The following is a 20,805-nucleotide window of genomic DNA, read 5'->3' on the forward strand; positions in this document are numbered from 1 at the left end:
CACCTTGGGGTACCTCGCCAAGGTCAAAGCGGACCTGCTGTTCTTTCAGGAGTGCGGTCTGCCGCACTTCAGCAGTTACTGGCAGTGGTCACGATGGTGGGCCCATGGACCATCCATATGGTCAGGAGGCAACGTCAGCCGGGCTTCCGGCCTGGGCATTCTGCTGCAGGGAGGCCACTTCACCATCACCGAAGTTAAGGAGGTGGTGGGCGGCCGCCTCCTCATAGCAGACGTAATGTACAAAAACTCCCCTCTCAGGTTAATTAATGTTTACGCCCCAGCTCTCAAGAACGAGAGGCTGCCCCTCTTCCAGCAGCTCCCAATGCTGCTGGCAACGTCCAGGCCGGTCATTCTGGGCGGTGACTTCAACTACATCATCGATGCGGCTGGACGATCCAGCAGAGCCGACAGCAAACTGGACACCACGTCCAGACTCCTGATGGATGCGGTAAAAGATGCCAAGCTGTGCGACGTCTTCAGCAACCCTGCAGACGGAGCACCGCTCAGATACACCTGGTCGAGACCAGACGGGTCCGTCCGTTCCAGAATTGACGACCTGTTTGTGTCCCACAAAGCTCAAGGTCAGATCCACCGACGTCACGCCGGTGTTCTTCTCTGACCACTGCCTCCTACTGGCCGACTCGCCCACAGGAAAACCAGAAAGCTGGCAGAGGGATATGGAAGCTGAACGTGAAACTGTTGACTCCGGAAAACATTGAGGAACTCAAGAGGGATTACAAAGGTTGGAGAACCGTAAAGCCCCACTGCGATTCCCCGATGCACTGGTGGGAAACAATCAAGACGATAAATCAAGAGGTTCTTCATCCTCAAAGGTGTTCAGCAGGTGAGAGGGAGACAGAGAGAATTGTTCCAACTCCAGACAAATATGCAAAACCAGCTCCTGCTGCAGTCGATGGGGGTCGATGTCGCGAAGGAACTCGAAGAGGTGAAGGGCCAGCAAGCCTCGCTCTTTGCCTCAGAGTCCTCCAAGATCATCTTCCGCTCCAGAGTCCGCTCTGTCGAGCAGGATGAGACGTGTTCGCGTTTCTTCTTCCAAAAGGTACACAGGGGGAGTTCTGTGATCACCAGCCTAAAGCAAGAAGATGGTTCTGTGACGTATTCGCAGCCTGACATGCTGAGGATCAGCAAATCCTTCTATGCCAGGCTGTACGACGTCAAGCCCACAGACCGCACGGCCTCCCAGTCTTTTCTGTCGTCTATTTCGGAGATATTAGACGACAGCAAGCGGGAGAGTCTGGACCACCCGTTAACTCTGGACGAGCTGACAAAGGCCGTCCGGTCCTTCGAGACAAATAAAACTTCCGGAAGCGACGGCTTACTGGTCGAGTTGTACTCGGCTCTGTGGGACTGGATGGGCCCAGACCTGCTGGAGGTGTACGGAGGTATGCTTCTGGCCGGCAGCATGTCAGAATCGATGAGGAAAGGCATCATCACCCTCATCTACAAGCAGAAGGGGGAGAAGGAGGAAATCAAAAACTGGCGGCCCATTTCGCTGCTCAATGTGGACTACAAGATCCTGTCAAAGGTCATCACCAACAGGGTCAAGTCTGCTCTTGAGCTGGTGATTCACCCGGACCAGACCTGCGCTGCCCCGGCAGGAAGATCTCTGATAGCCTGGCGCTACTCAGGGATACGATCGCCTACGTGCGGGACAGGAGAGTGGACACCTGCTTAATCAGCTTAGACCAGGAGAAAGCCTTTGACAGGATATCGCACACGTACCTGATGGACGTGCTCTCCAAAATGGGGTTTGGGGAGGGTATCCACAATTGGGTCAAACTGCTCTACACAGACATCAGTAGTGCAGTTCTAATCAACAGGTGGGAAACTCAAAGCTTTCCAATCAGATCTGGGGTCAGGCAAGGCTGTCCTCTCTCGTCTCTCTTGTTTGTGTTATGTATCGAGCCCTTTGCTGAGTCCATCAGGAAGGATGCGGGCATTAGAGGGGTGACGATCCCAGGCAGCAGAGGTGCTCAGGTCAAGACCTCCCTGTACATGGACGACGTCGCCGTTTTTTGCTCGGATCCGCAGTCGGTCCGCAGATTGCTCACAATCTGCGACCAGTTTGAACTGGCCTCGGGAGCAAAGGTCAATTGCAGCAAGAGCTGGCAACTGGACCGACCGAGCCTCCATTCCCTTCACCGTCAAGCCAGATTTCCTGAAGGTGTTGGGAATATGGCTCGGAGCGGACGGGGCGTGCGCCAAAAACTGGGACGAGCGTATCGCCAAGGTCAAACAAAAACTGGGATGTTGGAAGCTGCACTTCCTCTCCATGGCAGGAAAGAACCAGGTCATCAAGAGTGAGGTGCTCTCGGGGTTGCTGCACGTGGCACAGGTCTGGCCCATCCCTCGCTCCTGTGCCGCGGCAGTCACCCGAGCCGTCTTCCACTTTGTCTAGAGGTCCAAAATGGACCGTGTCCGCAGAGACACAATGTACAAATCTCTGGACAGTGGAGGAAAGGACGTTCCGAACGTGGCCCTCATCCTGATGGCCACCTTTGTGTGCGGCTGCATCAAGCTGTGCACAGACCCCCAGTACGCAAACATCAAGTGTCACTACATGCTGAGGTTCTACCTGTCCCCGGTATTGCGAAGGATGGGTCTGGCCACGCTGCCGCGAAACGCCCCCACCAGTTGGACCATGCCTGTCCACCTGTCTTTCGTGGAAAAGTTTTTCACAAAAAATCCCTTTGACCACAAGGCCAGAAAACAGTGGTCAGCACGTAAGGTCCTGGACGCCCTACGAAAGAAGGAGAGGGTGGACCCTGTCGGGTGGTTCCCTGAGCGGACTGTCGAACTCGTTTGGCAGAACGTCTCATCGCCAGAGCTTTCACACAAGCACCAAGACATAGCTTGGTTGGCGGTGAGGAGGGCCTTACCTGTCAGAGCGTTCATGCACAGCCGACGTCTCAGCAACACGGCACGGTGCCCCCGAGTCGGCTGCGGGGTGGACGAGACTGTCACCCATCTTCTTAAGGATTGCGCCTTCGCAAGATAGATTTGGAAAGATATGCACGGTTGCTGTCGAGGTTCATCCCAAGCAGCTCCGTGACACAGGACTCGGTGCTCTACGGGCTGTTCCCAGGGACACACACCGAGACAGACATCACCTGCTGCTGGAGGGCCATCAACTCAGTCAAAGACGCTCTTTGGTCTTGCCGAAACTTGCTGGTTCTCTAGAGCAAGGAGATGTCCACGTCTGCGTGTTGCAGACTGGCGCAATCCAAGATCCAGGATTACGTGCTGAGGGACGCACTTAAAATTGGTGCAGTCGCCGCAAAGGCACGGTGGGGAAGGGCCACAGTTTAAAGCCCTTCTGCCACGGTAAACCCGGGGGGGCAGGAATCAGTACAAAACTCCCCTCGGGCTGTATTTGTAATTTACTTTTTGTGTACATGGAGCACCATGATCTGTCAACACCTATGTAGTGCCATGTACAATGCAAGGTCTGTTGCGAAATGCATGTTGAACAGAAAAAATGTAAATGTACTGTCACCCATTCCGTGTACTGTATAGTGACACATGTAATGTCATTTGTTTGAATGTACTACAAGGTATTCCGTATTGGACTGAATTGCACTTGAACTGGAAAACAAGGAAATGTAACGAACGGAACTGCCGTCAGCACCCAAATAATAGTGTATGGTATTGCTGACCGCAGCTAAATGTATTGAAATGTCTTTGAAGGTACAGATTTGTTTATGAATAAAGTATATTTTGAAATTAAAAAAAAGATGGACTCGGCCTCACAAAAGAACGACCAGGCTAAAGAACTTCGGAGCGGCCAAAGACAACTGCCACCAGCGGACCTAGACTCCATCCGTGTGCTGAACCAGCGACGGAAAACCAAGGAAGAGGAAAAGGGTGGGGGGGGGCTCAACCTTGCCCTAAGCAACCGAGCCGCACACCAGGACCGGGCTCCGAGGCCCACCGACTGGACAACCGACGACCGAGGTGACCGGGGGAGGCAACATTCACCCCAGTCCACACCAACAACTCACCCGGCCAAAAAGAAACACAACTGCGAGCCCATACAACCTCCGAGGATAACTGGAGCAAATCCAATTTAAGATGGGACCCACTATCCCCGTCAAAGGAAACTGTGAGTATCACCCTAGAGTCTTCTCCCAACTGTCAGCTTCGGCTAGTTAGGTGTAAAGGAGGGGGTGGGTGATAGAGTGGGTATAAGGATTTTAAACGTGTAGAATTTAGTTGTGTCCGTTCCTCCCATAAACCTTTTTTTCCTTAGTTCAAAGTGGTTCAACAAGCCAGTGTGTCGACCTTGTATTTCACTTGGTCCACACTTTGGGGGCTCACACCACTTTTATTATGTGTGTATTAGTTTTGTGTTGTCTTTAGCAACTTAACCTTGTTTAAACGCTCACCTGGGTTTTAATAAAGTAGGACTTACCTGACTTTTCCAGGAACATTTCTTGTCTTTTGCAGCTCTGAGTGTTTTATTGTGGGAAGCTCATTATCCACCTAAATTCTGAGGTCAGAACCAGATAGGGGTGCAGGATGCCTCAAAATGTCAAGGTTGCGATTGGGTATAAGCAGCCTCAGACTAATTGGTGGTATCAAATATATCACGAAGCTGTCATTGGGTATAAGCAGCCTCAGACCTATTGGTGGTATCAAACATATCATTAAGCTGTAATTGGGTATAAGCAGCCTCAGACCTATTGGTGGTATCAAACATATAACTTAGCTTTCATTGGGTATTAAGCAGCCTCAGACCAATTGGTGGTATCAAACATATCACTAAGCTGTCATTGGGTATAAGCAGCCTCAGACCTATTGGTGGTATCAAACATATCACTAAGCTGTCATTGGGTATAAGCAGCCTCAGACCTATTGGTGGTGTCAAACATATCACTAAGCTGTCATTGGGTATAAGCAGCCTCAGACCTATTGGTGGTATCAAACATATCACTAAGCTGTCATTGGGTGTAAGCAGCCTCAGACTTATTGGTGGTATCAAACATACAGAGACCATGGTCCAGAACTTAAAGAAGGGTAACTTTGAAGGTATGAGGCGTGAATTGGCTAAGATAGATTGGCGAATTATACTTAAGGGGTTGACTGTGGATGGGCAATGGCAGACATTTAGAGACCGCATGGATGAATGACAACAATTGTACATTCCTGTCTGGCGTAAAAATAAAAAAGGGAAGGTGGCTCAACCGTGGCTATCTAGGGAAATCAGGGATAATATTAAAGCCAAGGAAGTGGCATACAAATTGGCCAGAAATAGCAGCGAACCTGGGGACTGGGAGAAATTTAGAACTCAGCAGAGGAGGACAAAGGGTTTGATTAGAGCAGGGAAAATGGAGTACGAGAAGAAGCTTGCAGGGAACATTAAGGCGGATTGCAAAAGTTTCTGTAGATATGTAAAGAGAAAAAGGTTAGTAAAGACAAACGTAGGTCCCCTGCAGTCAGAATCAGGGGAAGTCATAACGGGGAACAAAGAAATGGCAGACCAACTGAACAAGTACTTTGGTTCAGTATTCACTAAGGAGGACACAAACAACCTTCCGGATATAAAAGGGGTCAGAGGGTCTAGTAAGGAGGAGGAACTGAGGGAAATCTTTATTAGTCGGGAAATTGTGTTGGGGAAATTGATGGGATTGAAGGCCGATAAATCCCCAGGGCCTGATGGACTGCATCCCAGAGTACTTAAGGAGGTGGCCTTGGAAATAGCGGATGCATTGACAGTCATTTTCCAACATTCCATTGACTCTGGATCAGTTCCTATCGAGTGGAGGGTAGCCAATGTAACCCCACTTTTTAAAAAAGGAGGGAGAGAGAAAGCAGGGAATTATAGACCGGTCAGCCTGACCTCAGTAGTGGGTAAAATGATGGAATCAATTATTAAGGATGTCATAGCAGCGCATTTGGAAAATGGTGACATGATAGGTCCAAGTCAGCATGGATTTGTGAAAGGGAGATCATGCTTGACAAATCTTCTGGAATTTTTTGAGGATGTTTCCAGTAAAGTGGACAAAGGAGAACCAGTTGATGTGGTATATTTGGACTTTCAGAAGGCTTTCGACAAGGTCCCACACAGGAGATTAATGTGCAAAGTTAAAGCACATGGGATTGGGGGTAGTGTGCTGACGTGGATTGAGAACTGGTTGGCAGACAGGAAGCAAAGAGTAGGAGTAAATGGGTACTTTTCAGAATGGCAGGCAGTGACTAGTGGGGTACCACAAGGTTCTGTGCTGGGGCCCCAGCTGTTTACATTGTACATTAATGATTTAGACGAGGGGATTAAATGTAGTATCTCCAAATTTGCGGATGACACTAAGTTGGGTGGCAGTGTGAGCTGCGAGGAGGATGCTATGAGGCTGCAGAGTGACTTGGATAGGTTAGGTGAGTGGGCAAATGCGTGGCAGATGAAGTATAATGTGGATAAATGTGAGGTTGTCCACTTTGGTGGTAAAAACAGAGAGACAGACTATTATCTGAATGGTGACAGATTAGGAAGGGGGAAGGTGCAGCGAGACCTGGGTGTCATGGTACATCAGTCATTGAAGGTTGGCATGCAGGTACAGCAGGCGGTTAAGAAAGCAAATGGCATGTTGGCCTTCATAGCGAGGGGATTTGAGTACAGGGGCAGGGAGGTGTTGCTACAGTTGTATAGGGCCTTGATGAGGCCACACCTGGAGTATTGTGTACAGTTTTGGTCTCCTAACTTGAGGAAGGACGTTCTTGCTATTGAGGAAGTGCAGCGAAGATTCACCAGACTGATTCCCGGGATGGTGGGACTGACCTATCAAGAAAGACTGGATCAACTGGGCTTGTATTCACTGAAGTTCAGAAGAGTGAGAGGGGACCTCATAGAAACGTTTAAAATTCTGACGGGTTTGGACAGGTTGGATGCAGGAAGAATGTTCCCAATGTTGGGGAAGTCCAGAACCAGGGGTCACAGTCTAAGGATAAGGGGTAAGCCATTTAGGACCGAGATGAGGAGAAACTTCTTCACCCAGAGAGTGGTGAACCTGTGGAATTCTCTACCACAGAAAGTAGTTGAGGCCAATTCACTAAATATATTCAAAAGGGAGTTAGATGAAGTCCTTATTACTCGGGGGATCAAGGGGTATGGCGAGAGGGCAGGAAGGGGGTACTGAAGTTTCATGTTCAGCCATGAACTCATTGAATGGCAGTGCAGGCTAGAAGGGCTGAATGGCCTGCTCCTGCACCTATTTTCTATGTTTCTATGTTTCTAAGCAGCCTCAGACCTATTGGTGGTATCAAACATATCACTAAGCTTTCATTGGGTATAAGCAGCCTCAGACCTATTGGTGTTATCAAACATATCACTAAGCTGTAATTGGGTATAAGCAGAAAAGGGGTCCACTGATGATAGCAACTCAAATCACCATCATCTGAAGGTTGCGCCCGGTCACAAGCAACAGTAGAAGGAAAAACCCCTGCAGGTCCCAGCACTGAGCCCTGCGGCACTCCACTAGTCACTGCCTGCCATTCTGAAAAGGACCCGTTTATCCCGACTCTCTGCTTCCTGTCTGCCAACCAGTTCTCTATCCACGTCAGTACATTACCCCCAATACCATGCGCTTTGACTTTGCACACCAATCTCTTGTGCGGGGGCATGTTGGGAGCATGATTAAGAAGTTTGCAGATGACACTAAAATAGGCTGTGTGGCTGATAACAAAGGAGAAAGCTGCGGACTGCAGGAAGATATCAATATACTGATCAGGTGGGCAGAACAGTGGCAAATGGAATTCAATCCGGATAAGTGTAAGGTAATGCATTTGGGGAGGTCTAACAAGGCAAGGGAATACACATTAAATGGTACTACACTGAAAAGTGTAGAGGAACAAAGGGACCCTGAAGGTAGCAGGCCAGGTAGATAAGGTGGTTAAGAAGGCATACGGAATGCTTGCCTTTATTAGTCGAGGCATGGAATACAAGAGTAAGGAGGTTATGCTTGAACTGTATAAAACACTTATTAGGCCGCAGCTGGAGTACTGCATGCAGTTCTGGTCACCACATTACAGAAAGGATGTGATTGAACTGGAAAGGATGCAGAGGAGATTGACAAGAATGTTGCCTGGACTGGAGAATGTTGACGATGAGAAAAGATTGGAGATGCTGGGTCTGTTTTCTTTGGAACAGAGAAGGTGAGGGGAGATCTGATTGAGGTGTATAACATTATGAGGGGCTTGGATAGAGTGGATAGAAAGACCTGTTTCCTTTGGCAGAGGGGTCAACAACCAGGGGGCATAGATTTAAAGTTATTTGTAGGAGGTTTAGAAGGGATTTGAGGGGAAATATCTTCACCCAGAGGGTAGTGGGGGTCTGGAACTCACTGCCTGAAAGGGTGGTAGAGGCAGAAACCCTCACCACATTTAAAAAGTACTTGGATGTGCACTTAAAGTGCCATAACCTACAGGGCTAGGGACCAAGAGCTGCAAAGTGGGATTAGGCCGGCGTGGACACGATGGGCCGAAATGGCCTTTTTCTGTGCTGTAAATTTCTGATTCTATGATTCTAACTCCCTTGCTCTTGTTCGAATAGTGCCGTGGGAATGTTCGAGTCCGCCCAAGAGGGCAGACTGGACCTCGGTTTAACGTCTGGTCCAAAAGGCGGTACCTCACAGAGGCTGCGAGAAGGAATATCGCACATGGGCTTTAGTCAGCACGGAGTTGCCTCAGAAAGCAGCGGCTGATGTTTAGCAGCGTTCCCGCCTGTAACGGGAGCAGCGGGCAGCAACTGTGGGTGCCCATGGAGTGCCATCTGCTTTGGGGCAAGCCTTGGTGGAGTTGGTGCAAGTGGCAGCCTTTCAGGGCACAAGGTTAGTTACAGAAGCTGCTGTCATGGAGAGGGCTTGGAAACTGCACAACAATTTACTTCGGTTGGGCATCTTCAAGAAGAAAGGGTAAAGCTGTTACAGGAAAAAGGATTACTGCCCGAAGGGAGAAGAAAGGCAGGTGGAAACCGACAGGTTACTTTTCAGGGGAGACCAATTGAAAGGCCCCAAGAGTCTCGGGGCTAGACTTTCCATTAGTTTTGCATCACTACTGCCCACTTAACGTCCATTTTAACGCTGAGATGAAGTATAACGCCCAGATATCGCCCATTTCGCAAAAAAATCGAAACTAACGCCCATTTATCGCTCACTTATCGCCCAGCGTTACTTTTGGCATATAGTTAACGCCAAGAATTAGTAATATCACCCACCCATTTTTTTTGCCGTAAAGGTCAGAATAAATGAAAATAACGGCCATAATATCGGCGAGCATTACTTTCGGCATCTCGCCCACATAGCGCCGAAAATATCGCTTGCCGAAAAAAACAATGAAAAAAAGCTGCTCTCACCTGACCTTAATCCAGCAGTATGGACGCCATTGGGACTCAGGCTGAAATGTTCGAAGTGCGTTTTCATGGCACCAGAGGTCGAATTCCTTGGACGAAAGATTGCTGCAGACGGAATCAGGCCGACAGACGCAAAAACAGAGGCCATCAAAAATGCGCCCGGAATGTGACGGAGCTGCATTCGTTCCTGGGTCTTCTCAACTACTTCGGTAACTTCTTACCCAAATTGAGCACAGTATCAGAGCCTTTGCACAAGCTGCTCAGGAAAGGAGACGACTGGGTGTGGGGTGAACTTCAAGACAGAGCCTTTGAGAAGGCTAGAAATCTGTTGTGTTCCCACAAGCTACTGGTACTGTATGACCCATGCAAGCGTCTAGTTTTGACCTGTGATGCGTCATCCTATGGGGTCAGCTGCGTACTCCAGCAGGCCAATGAGTCAGGCAAACTACAACCAGTTGCATACGCGTCTCGAAGCCTGTCCAAGGCGGAAAGAGCCTACGGCACCGTAGAGAAAGAGGCTTTAGCATGTGTTTATGGGATTAAAAAAAATGCACCAGTATCTGTTTGGGCTTCGCTTCGAGCTGGAAACTGATCACAAGCCGCTTATATCGTTGTTCTCGGAACATAAAGGTATCAATACCAATGTGTTGTCCTGTATCCAGAGGTGGGTGCTGACATTATCTGCCTATGATTATGTCATTCGCCATAGACCAGGCACCGACAACTGCACTGATGCATTGAGCCGGTTGACGATGCCCACACCGGAGGTGGAAACGCCAATGCCCACAGAGCTACTCATGGTCATAGATGCCTGAGAGTGAAGGGTCGCCTGTCACTGCTCAACAAGTTAAGACCTGGACCAGCCAGGATCTGACCCTATTTCCTGTAAAACGTTGTGTTCTTAACGGGGCTGGTCGACCATCCCCAAGCAAATGGGTGAACTTTCCATCCAGTCCGACAGTTTACTGTGGGGTAATCGTTTTGTAATGCACAAGAAAATTTGTACAGGAATTACATAGTACACATCCCGGTATTGTCATGATGAAGGCCATCGCCAGGTCCCATGTTTGGTGGCCTGTCATTGACTCGGACTTAGAGTCATGCGTGCGTCAGTGCAGCACATGCATGCAGTTAAGCAATGCCCCAAAGGAAGCTCTGCTCAGTCTGTGGTCATGACCATCCAAACCGTGGTCTAGAATCCACATTGACTTTGCGGGCCCCTTCCTCGGTAAAATGTTTTGTGGTGGTGGATGCATACTTCAAATGGATAGAATGTGTGATCATGTCATCCAGCACTTCCACTGCCACCATTGAGAACCTGAGAGCCATGTTTGCCACACATGGTCTGTCAGACATCGTTGTCAGTGACAACGGACCGTGTTTCACGAGCCTGGAGTTTCAAGGGTTCATGAAATGCAACACGTGAGGTCAGCCCCATTCAAACCCATGTCCAATGGTCAAGTGGAGCGGGCAGTTCAAACCATCAAACAGAGCCTGAAACGCGTAACTCACGGTTCCTTGCAGACACGTCTGTCAAGCATACTGCTCAATTACAGGACAAGGCCACAGATGCTCACCGGGGTCCCGCCTGCAGAACTATTGATGAAGAGAGGCCTCAAAACCAGGCTGTCTTTAGTCCATCATGACCTTAGCGATCATGTCGAAACCCGACGTCAACGCCAGCAGTGGTATCACGACTGCGCCGCAGTGTCACGTGACATATCTGTAAATGACCCAGTGTATGTACTTAACCATGGTCAAGGGCCCAAGTGGCTCCCGGGAAATGTTACGGATAAGGAGAGTAACTGGGTGTATATGGTTAAGCTCAAGAATGGGCAGATGTGCAGGAAATACATTGATCAAATCAAGCTAAGACACACTGATGAATCGGAACAGTTGGAAGAGGACACCGCGAGCTTAGACGACCAACCAACTCACATCCAGCCATCAGAAGAACCCACTGTGGTCAACGCCCAGCCCCAAGTCGTGAGAGACTCGGAAAGCACTGGGATTGTACTGAGACAGTCAACCAGGGTGCGAAGGGCTCCAGCCTGTCTGAACTTGTAATGTGGACTTGTGCCAAGAACTGGGGGGGGAATGATGTAATGTATGTACATAAGGTCGGCCCACCACCAGGAGGCACTACCGTCGGAGGTCTGAGGGTCATAGGTACACTCATACTGGGCCCGGTATATAATCTGAACTTCACCTTTGTATCGTCACTTCTGGAAGCCATTGAAGACTGACCAGGTTACACCTAGTGACTGGCTCACAGTAAGGAGTTCATTGTATCATTTCATACACTTCACATACTGTGGACGAATTTAATTTATTTTATTTGTTTTAGAAGGTAAATTTATTGTTTGTGAACAATAGGTATAATACTGATTGTTATTGTAATGGGGCCTGCAATTTCTCAGGCAGTATTGATGACTACACACATGCTGCAGACTAGAAATGGGAGAAGGTATATTAAAGAGGTGGCAGACTGAGGAGGAGGAGGAGAACTTACACCCGACACACTTACAGGGAGAAGTGGTCTTACCTGAACTTGTCCGATAACATGTGCCTTAGGAGACTGCGCTTCTGGAAAGAGGTTATCAGTGAGATATGCCAGCTCATCAGGGGAGATCTGCAGCCTGCCAGCACCATCAGGACCACACTGTTCGTTGAGGTCAAGGTCACTGCGGCACTTTTCTTCTGCGCATCGGGTTCTTTTCAGGCCTCAGCTGACAACATTTGCGTTATCTCTCAGCATGCCACACATTGCTCCATTCGACAGGTGACTGAAGCCCTTTATGCACGCAGGATGGACTTTAGCAGCTTCCCAATGACCAGGGAGGCACAGACTGAGAGGGCTCTAGCATTCTCCCAGGGTATGTAAATACAGTGTAAAGCTCCCGCTCACAGTCCCATCAAACTCCCCCAGGGCAGGTGCATGTTGCATATGCAGTAACTCAATAGGTTTAGTACTGTGAACTCAATCAGGTGTGACCTGACTCTACTGTATTAGCTCTCGAATAAACGATTAAACATGGAGGCTTTCTTTATATACAAAGGCTGCACGTGTGTGCCTGTGGACCAATGACCTCCGATGGTCGCTCCTGGTGGCCGGTAAACCTGGGCATACATACATTACAGTGCAACACGTGTTAAAAAAAGAGTAAAGCTCCCTCTACCTTGTCCCATCAAATCCTCCCAGGGCAGGTACAGCATGGGTTAGATACAGAGTAAAGATTCCTCCACACTGTCCCATCAAACACTCCCAGGGCAGGTACAGCACGGGTTCGATACAGAGTAAAGATTCCTCCACACTGTCTCATCAAACACTCCCCAGACAGGTACAGGCTGTGTTACAGAGTTAAGCTCCCTCTGCAGTGTCCCGTCAAACCCTCCCAGGGAATGTACTGCATGGGTTAGATACAAAGTAAAGCACCCTCAATACTTTTCCATCAAACCCTCCCAGGACAGCTACAGCGTGGGTTGGATACAGATTAAAGTTTCCTTTGCACTGTGTCAGTTGGGCACACATGTTGCACCTGCGAACACAAAGTTCCAGGTCTGCATCTATCCCTGGCCACCAAACATGTAACCTGGCAATTGCCTTCATCATGACAATACCCGGGTGCTCATTGTGGATTTCTCAGATGAACATCTCTCTGCCCATCTGGGGCATGACTACTCTGTTTCTCCACAGTAGGCAATCGGCCTGAATCGAGAGTTCATCCTTGCGCCTGTGAAATGGCTTGAATTCCTCAGGGCATGCCCCGTACGTGGCTGCCCAGTCCCCATTCAGGACACATTTCTTGACTAAAGACAGTAGCGGGTCTCTATTTGTCCAGACTTTGATCTGACGGGCTGTCACGGGTGAGCCTTCGCTTTCGAAAGCTTCAACAGCCATGACCATCTCAGCAGCATGCTCAGTTGTCCCCTCAGTGGTGGCTAGTGGGAGCCTGCTGAGTGCATCGGTGCAGTTTTCAGTACCCGGTCTGTGCTGAATTGTATAGTCATAGGCGTCGAATGTGAGTGCCCACCTCTGTATGCGGACCGAAGCATTTGCATTTATGGCCTTGTTGTCGGCCAAAAGGGACGTTAGGGGTTTGTGATCTGTCTCCAGCTCAAATTTCCTGCCAAACAGGTACTGGTGCATTTTTTTTACTGCATATACACATGCAAGCGCTTCCTTTTCTACCATCCCATAGTCCCTTTCTGCCTGGGACAGACTTCTGGAGGCATAAGCCACCGACTGTAACTGACCTTTGGCATTAACATGCTGCAACACACACCCGACCCCATATGACAATGCATCGCACGTTAAAACAAGTTTCTTACATGGGTCATATAGCGTGAACAGATTGTTGGAGCATAACAAATTGCATGCTCTATCAAAAGCCCGTTCCTGGCTGTCCCCCCAGACCCATTCGTGACCTTTGCGTAGGAGCACGTGTAGCGGCTGTAACAGCGTGCTCAATTTGGGAAGAAAGTTACCAAAATAGTTCAGGAGCCCCAGGAACGAACGCAGCTCTGTCGTGTTACGGGGTCTGGGTGCTCTCTGGATCGCTTCCGTTTTGGACGCAGTAGGTCTGATCTCATCTGCTGCTACCCTCCTCCCCAGGAATTCCACCTCTGGAGCTAGCAAGACGCACTTCGCCTTTTTCAGTCGCAGCCCTACCCAGCCAAGTCTCCGTAGCACCTCCTCCAGGTTGTGGAGGTGTTCTTCAGTATCGCAACCCGTGATGAGGATGCCGTCTTGAAAAAACACTGTCCTTGGAATCAACTTGAGGAGGCTTTCCATATTTCGTTGAAAGATCGCGGCGGCCAAGCGAATCCAGAACTGACATCTGTTGTACTCAAACAATTCATTGTGTGTCATGATGGTGGTCAGCTTCTTCGACTCACTCGCCAGCTCCTGGGTTATGTAAGCTGAGTTCAGGTCCAATTTTGAAAAAAGTTTGCCACCGGATAGCGTCGCAAAGAGGTCCTCCGCTCTCGGTAACGGGTACTGGTCTTGGAGTGACACCCGATTGATGGTGGCTTTGTAATCACCACATATCCTGACCGACCCATCCGCCTTGAGCACCGGCACAACTGGGCTCGCCCAGTCGCTGAATTCGCCTGGGAGATGATGCCTTCCCTCAGCAGGCGGTCCAATTCGCCTTCTATCTTTTCCCGCATCACGTACGGCACCACTCTGGCCTTGTGGTGTACTGGCCTGTCGTCCGGGTTTATGTGAATCACTACCTTGGCCCCCATGAACGTGCCAATGTCGGGTTGAAATAATGAGTCAAATTTGTCCAGGACCTGTGAGCATGATATTCGCTCTGCAGAAGAAATTGCATTGACATCGCCCCATTTCCAGTTCATGACAGCCAGACAACTCCTCCCCAGCAGTGCGGGACCATCCCCCGGGACAATCCAGAGTGGCAACCTGTTCTCCGAATCTTTGTGGGTCACGACTACCGTGGTGCTGCCTTGCACCGGAATGATCTCCTTTGTATAAGTCCGTAGCTGTGCATCAATTGGCAATAATTTTGGCCTCTTGGCCTTGGACGCCCTCAACTTTTCGAACTGTTAGATACTCATCAGGGACTGTTTGGCCCCTGTGTCTAGCTCAATTGATACTGGGATGCCATTGAGGAGCACTTTCATCATTATTGGTGGCGTCCTGGTGTATGAACTGTATATGTGTATATGTGCTCCACATGAACTCGCTGAACTTCAGCTTCCAGCGATAACCACCAGTGTTCATTTGGCCTCGTAGTGCTTACATCTGGCCCGCCCTCCTCATACATCAACCTGGCTGCAGGCTTCCTGCATATACGCGCCAAGTGACCGCTGACGCTGCAGTTTCTGCAGGTATATTACTGATACCTGCAAGCTCTGGCTGGGTGTTTGCCTCCACACCTCCAACATGAGCCGTTGTTGGAAACAAAAGGTCCATTACCAGTCGATTGTCTCTGACTGTCTCTGTAACTGTCCTTAAGCGCACCATTGACAGGTGTTGTTGGCCCCATTACTGGATACATTGTCCCTTGCGATGGCATGAATCACCGTTCAGCTAGCCATTGTCTCTGTTGAATTTCCCCTTTGGGTTCGACTACATGCTCGGGCATGTCCGATTGCCCCTGTCTGCCTGGAGAACTGTGTGCCACGTTAACAATGTTGCCTCCCTGTCCATTTGCTGCATTTAAGCCAAGATTTTTGTCAAACATCATTCTGGTCTCTTCCTCTCCTGAGATAAATGTCTGGGCCATTAAAGCCGCCTTTTCCAGGGTCAAGTCTTTGGTCTCAATCAGTTTCCTGAAAACCCCAGCGTGCCCGATGCCCTCAATAAAAAATACTCACAGCATCTCCGCTCTGCATGCATCTGGGAACTTACATAGGCTCGCCAGTCGCCGGAGGTCTGCCACGAAGTCTGGAACGCTTTGCCCTTCTTGCCGCCGGTGCGTGTAAAACCGGTGTCTCGCCATGTGCATGCTGCTCGCCGGTTTAAAGTGTTCCCCGATCAACTTACTGAGCTCTTCAAAAGTCTTGTCCACCAGCTTCTCTGGCGCTAGAAGCTCCTTCATCAGGGAGTACGTCCTGGATCCACACTGTCCCATCAAACGCTACCGGCTCAAGTACACCACGGGTTTAGATAGAGAGTAACGGTCCCTCGACACTGTCCCATCCAACTCTCCCAGGGCAGGTACAGCATGGGGTTAGATACGGAGTAAAGCTCCCTCTACACTGTCCCATCAAACTCTCCCAGGGCAGGAACAGCACGATTTAGATACAGAGTAACACTCCCCCAACACTGTCCCATCAATTTCTCGCAGTACAGGTACAGCACGTGATATGTCCTTACTATACAGTATAATACTTGAGAGAAGGTCACTCTGTGACCAGTTACCTTTATTACCAAGACCTCAAGTGATGAACGTGGGTGGAGCTTCCCCTTTTATACCTGAAAGTCCAGGTTAGAAGTGTCTCCCACAAGTTCACCACCTAGTTGTCAATGTTCTCACGGTGTACAACTTAGGTCAGTTTATACATGGGTTACAATGACAGTTGAATACATGACACGCAGAGTGCAAGTAAAGCACGGGGTTAGATACAGAGTAAAGCTCCCTCTACACTGTCTCATCAAACACTCCAAGGGCAGGTACAGCACAGGTTAGATGCGGAGTAAAGCTCCCTCTGCACTGTCCCATCAATCTCTCCCAGGGCAGGTACAGCACATGTTACGTACAGTGTAAAGCTCCATGTACATTGTCCCTACAAACACTCCCGGAGCAGGTACAGACATGTTAAATACAGAGTAAATCTCCCACTACACAGTCCCATCAAAGCCTCCCAGGACAGGCACAGTACGCGTTCGATACAGAGTAAAGCTTTCTCTACGTTGTCCCATCAAACTCTCCCAGGGCAGGTACAGCACGTGTTAGATACAGAGTAATGCTCCCTCTACACTGTCCCATCAAACCCTCTCTGGACAGATACAACCCGTGTTAGATACAGAGTAAAACTCCCTACACAATGTCCCATCAAACTCACCCAGGGTAGGTACAGTACGCGTTAGATACAGAGTAAAGCTCCCTCTGCACTGTCCCATCAAACTCTCCCAGGGTAGGTACAGCACGGGGCTAGATACAGAGGAAAGCTCCCTCTACATTGTCCCATCAAACTCTCAGGGCATGTACAGCACAAATTAGATACAGTGTAAAGCTCCCTCTGCACACAGTCCCATCAAACTCTCCCAGGGCAGGTGCATGTTGCATATGCAATAACTCAATAGTTTAAGTACCGTGAACTGAATCAGGTGTGACCTGACCCTACTTTTTTAGCTCTCGAACAAATGATTAAACATGGAGGCTTTCTTTATATACAAGGGCTGCACGTGTGTGCTTGTGGCCCAATGATCTCCGACGGTCGGTCCCCCTGGTGGCAGGTAAACCCGGGCATACATACATTACAGTGCAGCACGTGTTAAAAACAGAGTAAATCTCCCTCTACATTGTCCCATCAAACACTCTCAGGGCATGCACAGCACAGGATAGATACAGAATAAAGCTCCCACTATACAGTCCCATCAAACCCGCCCAGGGCAGTACAGTATGGGTTAGATACAGAGTAAAGCCCCCTCTACATTGTCCCATCAAAGACTCACAGGGCAGTACAGCCCATGTAAGTTACAGACTAAAGCTTCCTCTACACTGTCCCAGCAAACCCTCCCAGGGCAAGTACAGCACGGGTTAGATACAGAATAAAGCTCCTTCTACACTGTACCATCAAATCCTCCAGGACAGGTACAGCACGGAGTTAGATACAGAGTAAAGTTTCCTCTACACTGTCCCATCAATCTCTCCCAGGGCGGGTACAGCACAGGTTAGATACAGAGTAAAGATTCCTCCACACTGTCCCATCAAACGTTACCGGCTCAAGTACACCACGGGTTAGATACAGAGTAAAGCTCCCTCTACACTGTCCAATCAACCCCAGCAGGACAGGTACAGCTCGTGGTTAGATACAAATTATGATCACTAGCACCAAAATGCTCTCCCCCTGATGTCCCTGCCACCTGCCCGTCCTCATTGCCCAAAACCACGTCCAGAACCGTCCCCTCCCTTGTTGGGCTTGTTACATTCTGGCTAAAGAAGTTCTCCAGAATGCATTTCAGAAATTCCACAACCATTGACAGCTAATATTAGGGTTGTTGAAATCACCCACTCTTATAGCTTTTGCACTTCGCAGAATTTGCTAACATATTTGTTCTTCTATCTCCCTCTGACTGTTTGGGGGTCTACATTACACTCCCAGTAGTGTGATCACCCCTTTCTTTTCTTCAATTCAACCCATATGGCCTTGTTTGATGACCCTTCTAACATATCATCCCTTCTCACAGCTTTAATTGTTTCTTTAATTAATACTGTGACCCACCACACCCCCGCCACCCCCCCCGCTCCTTTCCGCCTCCCCCCCTCTCTATCCCGTCTGAAAACCCTGTAACCAGGAATGTTGAGCTGCTATAACTGTCCTTCTTTCAGCCTTGTCTCAGTAATAGCTACAATATTGTACTCCCGGGTGTCTATCTGTGCTCTTTGCTCATCCGTTTTATTCCCTATACTTCTTGCATTGAGGTATATACCATTTAGTGGGGCCAAACTCCCTGTTGTCTATTTTCCAGCCCTTGTTTCCTCTGTGTTCCAAATTCACTTTCTACTTTTCTGCTGCCCAATTCCAGCTTTGCTTCATTCCCCACTGAATCTATTCTCCGGTTCCCATCCCCCTTGACAAGCTAGTTTAAACCCTCCCGTGAGGATACTGGTCCCGGCTCTGTTGAGGTGCAACCCGTCCGGCTTGTATAGGTCCCACCTCCCCTAGAAACGGTCCCAATGCCTCAGGAATCTAATGCCCTCCTGGTCACTTGCTATACCTGCATACTAACCTTTTGTGTTTCATGCACCAGGACCCCCAGTTCCCTCTGTACTGCAGCACTTTGCAATTTTTCTCCATTTAAATAATAACTTGCTCTTCGATTTTTTTTCTGCCAAAGTGCATAACCTGACACTTTCCAACCCTCCGGGAACTCCGCGTTCCTCCAATTCTGGTCTCTTGTGCATCCCCAACGTCTTTCACACCATCACCGAATTCCCTCCCGAAACCTCTCTGCCTCTCGCTCCTCCTTTAAGACCCTCCTCAAAACCAACCGCTGACCAAGCTTTTAGTCACCTGCCCTAATAGCTCCTCCTTTTGATCAATTTTATGTTTTTCTCATTACGCTCCTGTGAAGCCAATTGAGACATTTTACAACAACAACTTGTATTTATATAGCGCCTTTAACGTAGTAAACCATCCCAAGGAGTTTCCCAGGTGTGTTTTAAGACAAAACAAATAAATTTGACACCGAGCTAAATAAAAAGAAATTACGGCAGGTGATCAAATGCTTGGTCAAGGAGGTGGGTTTTAAGGAGTGTCTTAAAGGAGGAAAGAGAGGTAGAGAGGTTTCGGCAGGGAGTTCCAGAGCTTGGGGTCTACGTAGTTGAAGGCATGGCCACCAATGGTTGAGTGATTATAATCAGGGATGCTCAAGAGGGCAGAATTTGAGGAATGCAGATATCCCGGGTGTGGAGCGGGGGGGGGGGGGGGGGGTGGGGGGTTGGGTTGTGAGGCTGGAGGAGATTACAGAGATAGGGAGGGGCGAGGCCATGGAGGTATTTGTAAAGATGGATGAGAATTTTGAAATGGAGGCGTTGTTTAACCGGGAGCCAATGTGGGTCAGCGAGCACAGGAGCACGTTACAGGAGCTACAACAATACAAGTGACTGCTGACTGCAGAGGACCCAAGGCCAGAAACCCAGCAGCAAATTGAGCACAGCTCAGTGCTGTTGAAAGCCCTTGTGATTCAGCAAGGTCCAAGGACAGTTGCAGCATTTTCAAGTGACGTTCAGCAGGTGCGGGGTTACAGAAACCACCTCCATCAGACGGAGACCCTGAGGAAGCACTCAGCTGCATTCTGGAGATCGTGTGGTTGATGCTGCGCACCGACCTGTGAAGATCGTCTGTGAAGATAACTCTCCCACACGTGGAGTGCAACGCCCGACAAGCTGAGCCCCGGCTCAGGCTTTTACCCGGGTCCATCGGCCATGAGGAAATGCTGGTTGCTCTCTCACAGGGAGGGAGAAAGTGTCACCACTGGTCACTCTGCTAAACCATCTTCTCATAGACAGTCCCTCGTATCGAGGATGATTTGCTTCCACGCCAAAAAGGGATGAGTTCACAGGTGTTTCAATGAAGGACCTGATATTCCAGGTCCAGAACGACATCTTGAAGGGTGGAAGATGCCTGTGCGTGGATTTTTTTAACGTGTGGTGACCGTTGCACACCAGCCACCACACGGGCTTGACAGAACTAGGTCTTGGTCCAGTGGCAAGGATTAACCAAGATGACTGGAGGCCAAGCTCTGCTGCACTAAACCAGCCACCGGATGGGTCCAGAGCTCCGGAAGAATGGACAAGAGTTCAGGAACACGCGTGGACCAGATTGGGAACCTGTGGTAATGGTGGTTTGGATGGGGGAGAAGTTTAAACACGAGAAGGGAAGAAACTTCAACATTGGGCAAAATAATCCAGTGGGAGGAACGTTGATGGCAAGGGCTGACCAGCCCGACCACAATTGTTCACTGACTCACTCACTGCCTGATCCTCTCCATGTCCTCGATGGTGTTGGGTAAAGTTAATCGCTTTGTTTCAGGCAAGAGCAACACCAGGCCGCCAGAAATCAAACCCGTCATCCCTGCCCTGAAATCCCGGTTTCTTCTCCCCGCGGGCTCTCAACTAAAAGTAGGACAAAAGATGGGCACTTACCTTTTGGTCGAGCACTCGCCAGAGATCCCAGACTTGAGGCCGCCTCTTCTTGTGCACCGGAGTGTGTTCACGTTGGGATGTCCGTAGGAGTCACGTGGG

Source organism: Pristiophorus japonicus, chromosome 9, assembly GCF_044704955.1.
Source record: "Pristiophorus japonicus isolate sPriJap1 chromosome 9, sPriJap1.hap1, whole genome shotgun sequence".
In the NCBI taxonomy this organism is placed as follows: domain Eukaryota; kingdom Metazoa; phylum Chordata; class Chondrichthyes; family Pristiophoridae; genus Pristiophorus; species Pristiophorus japonicus.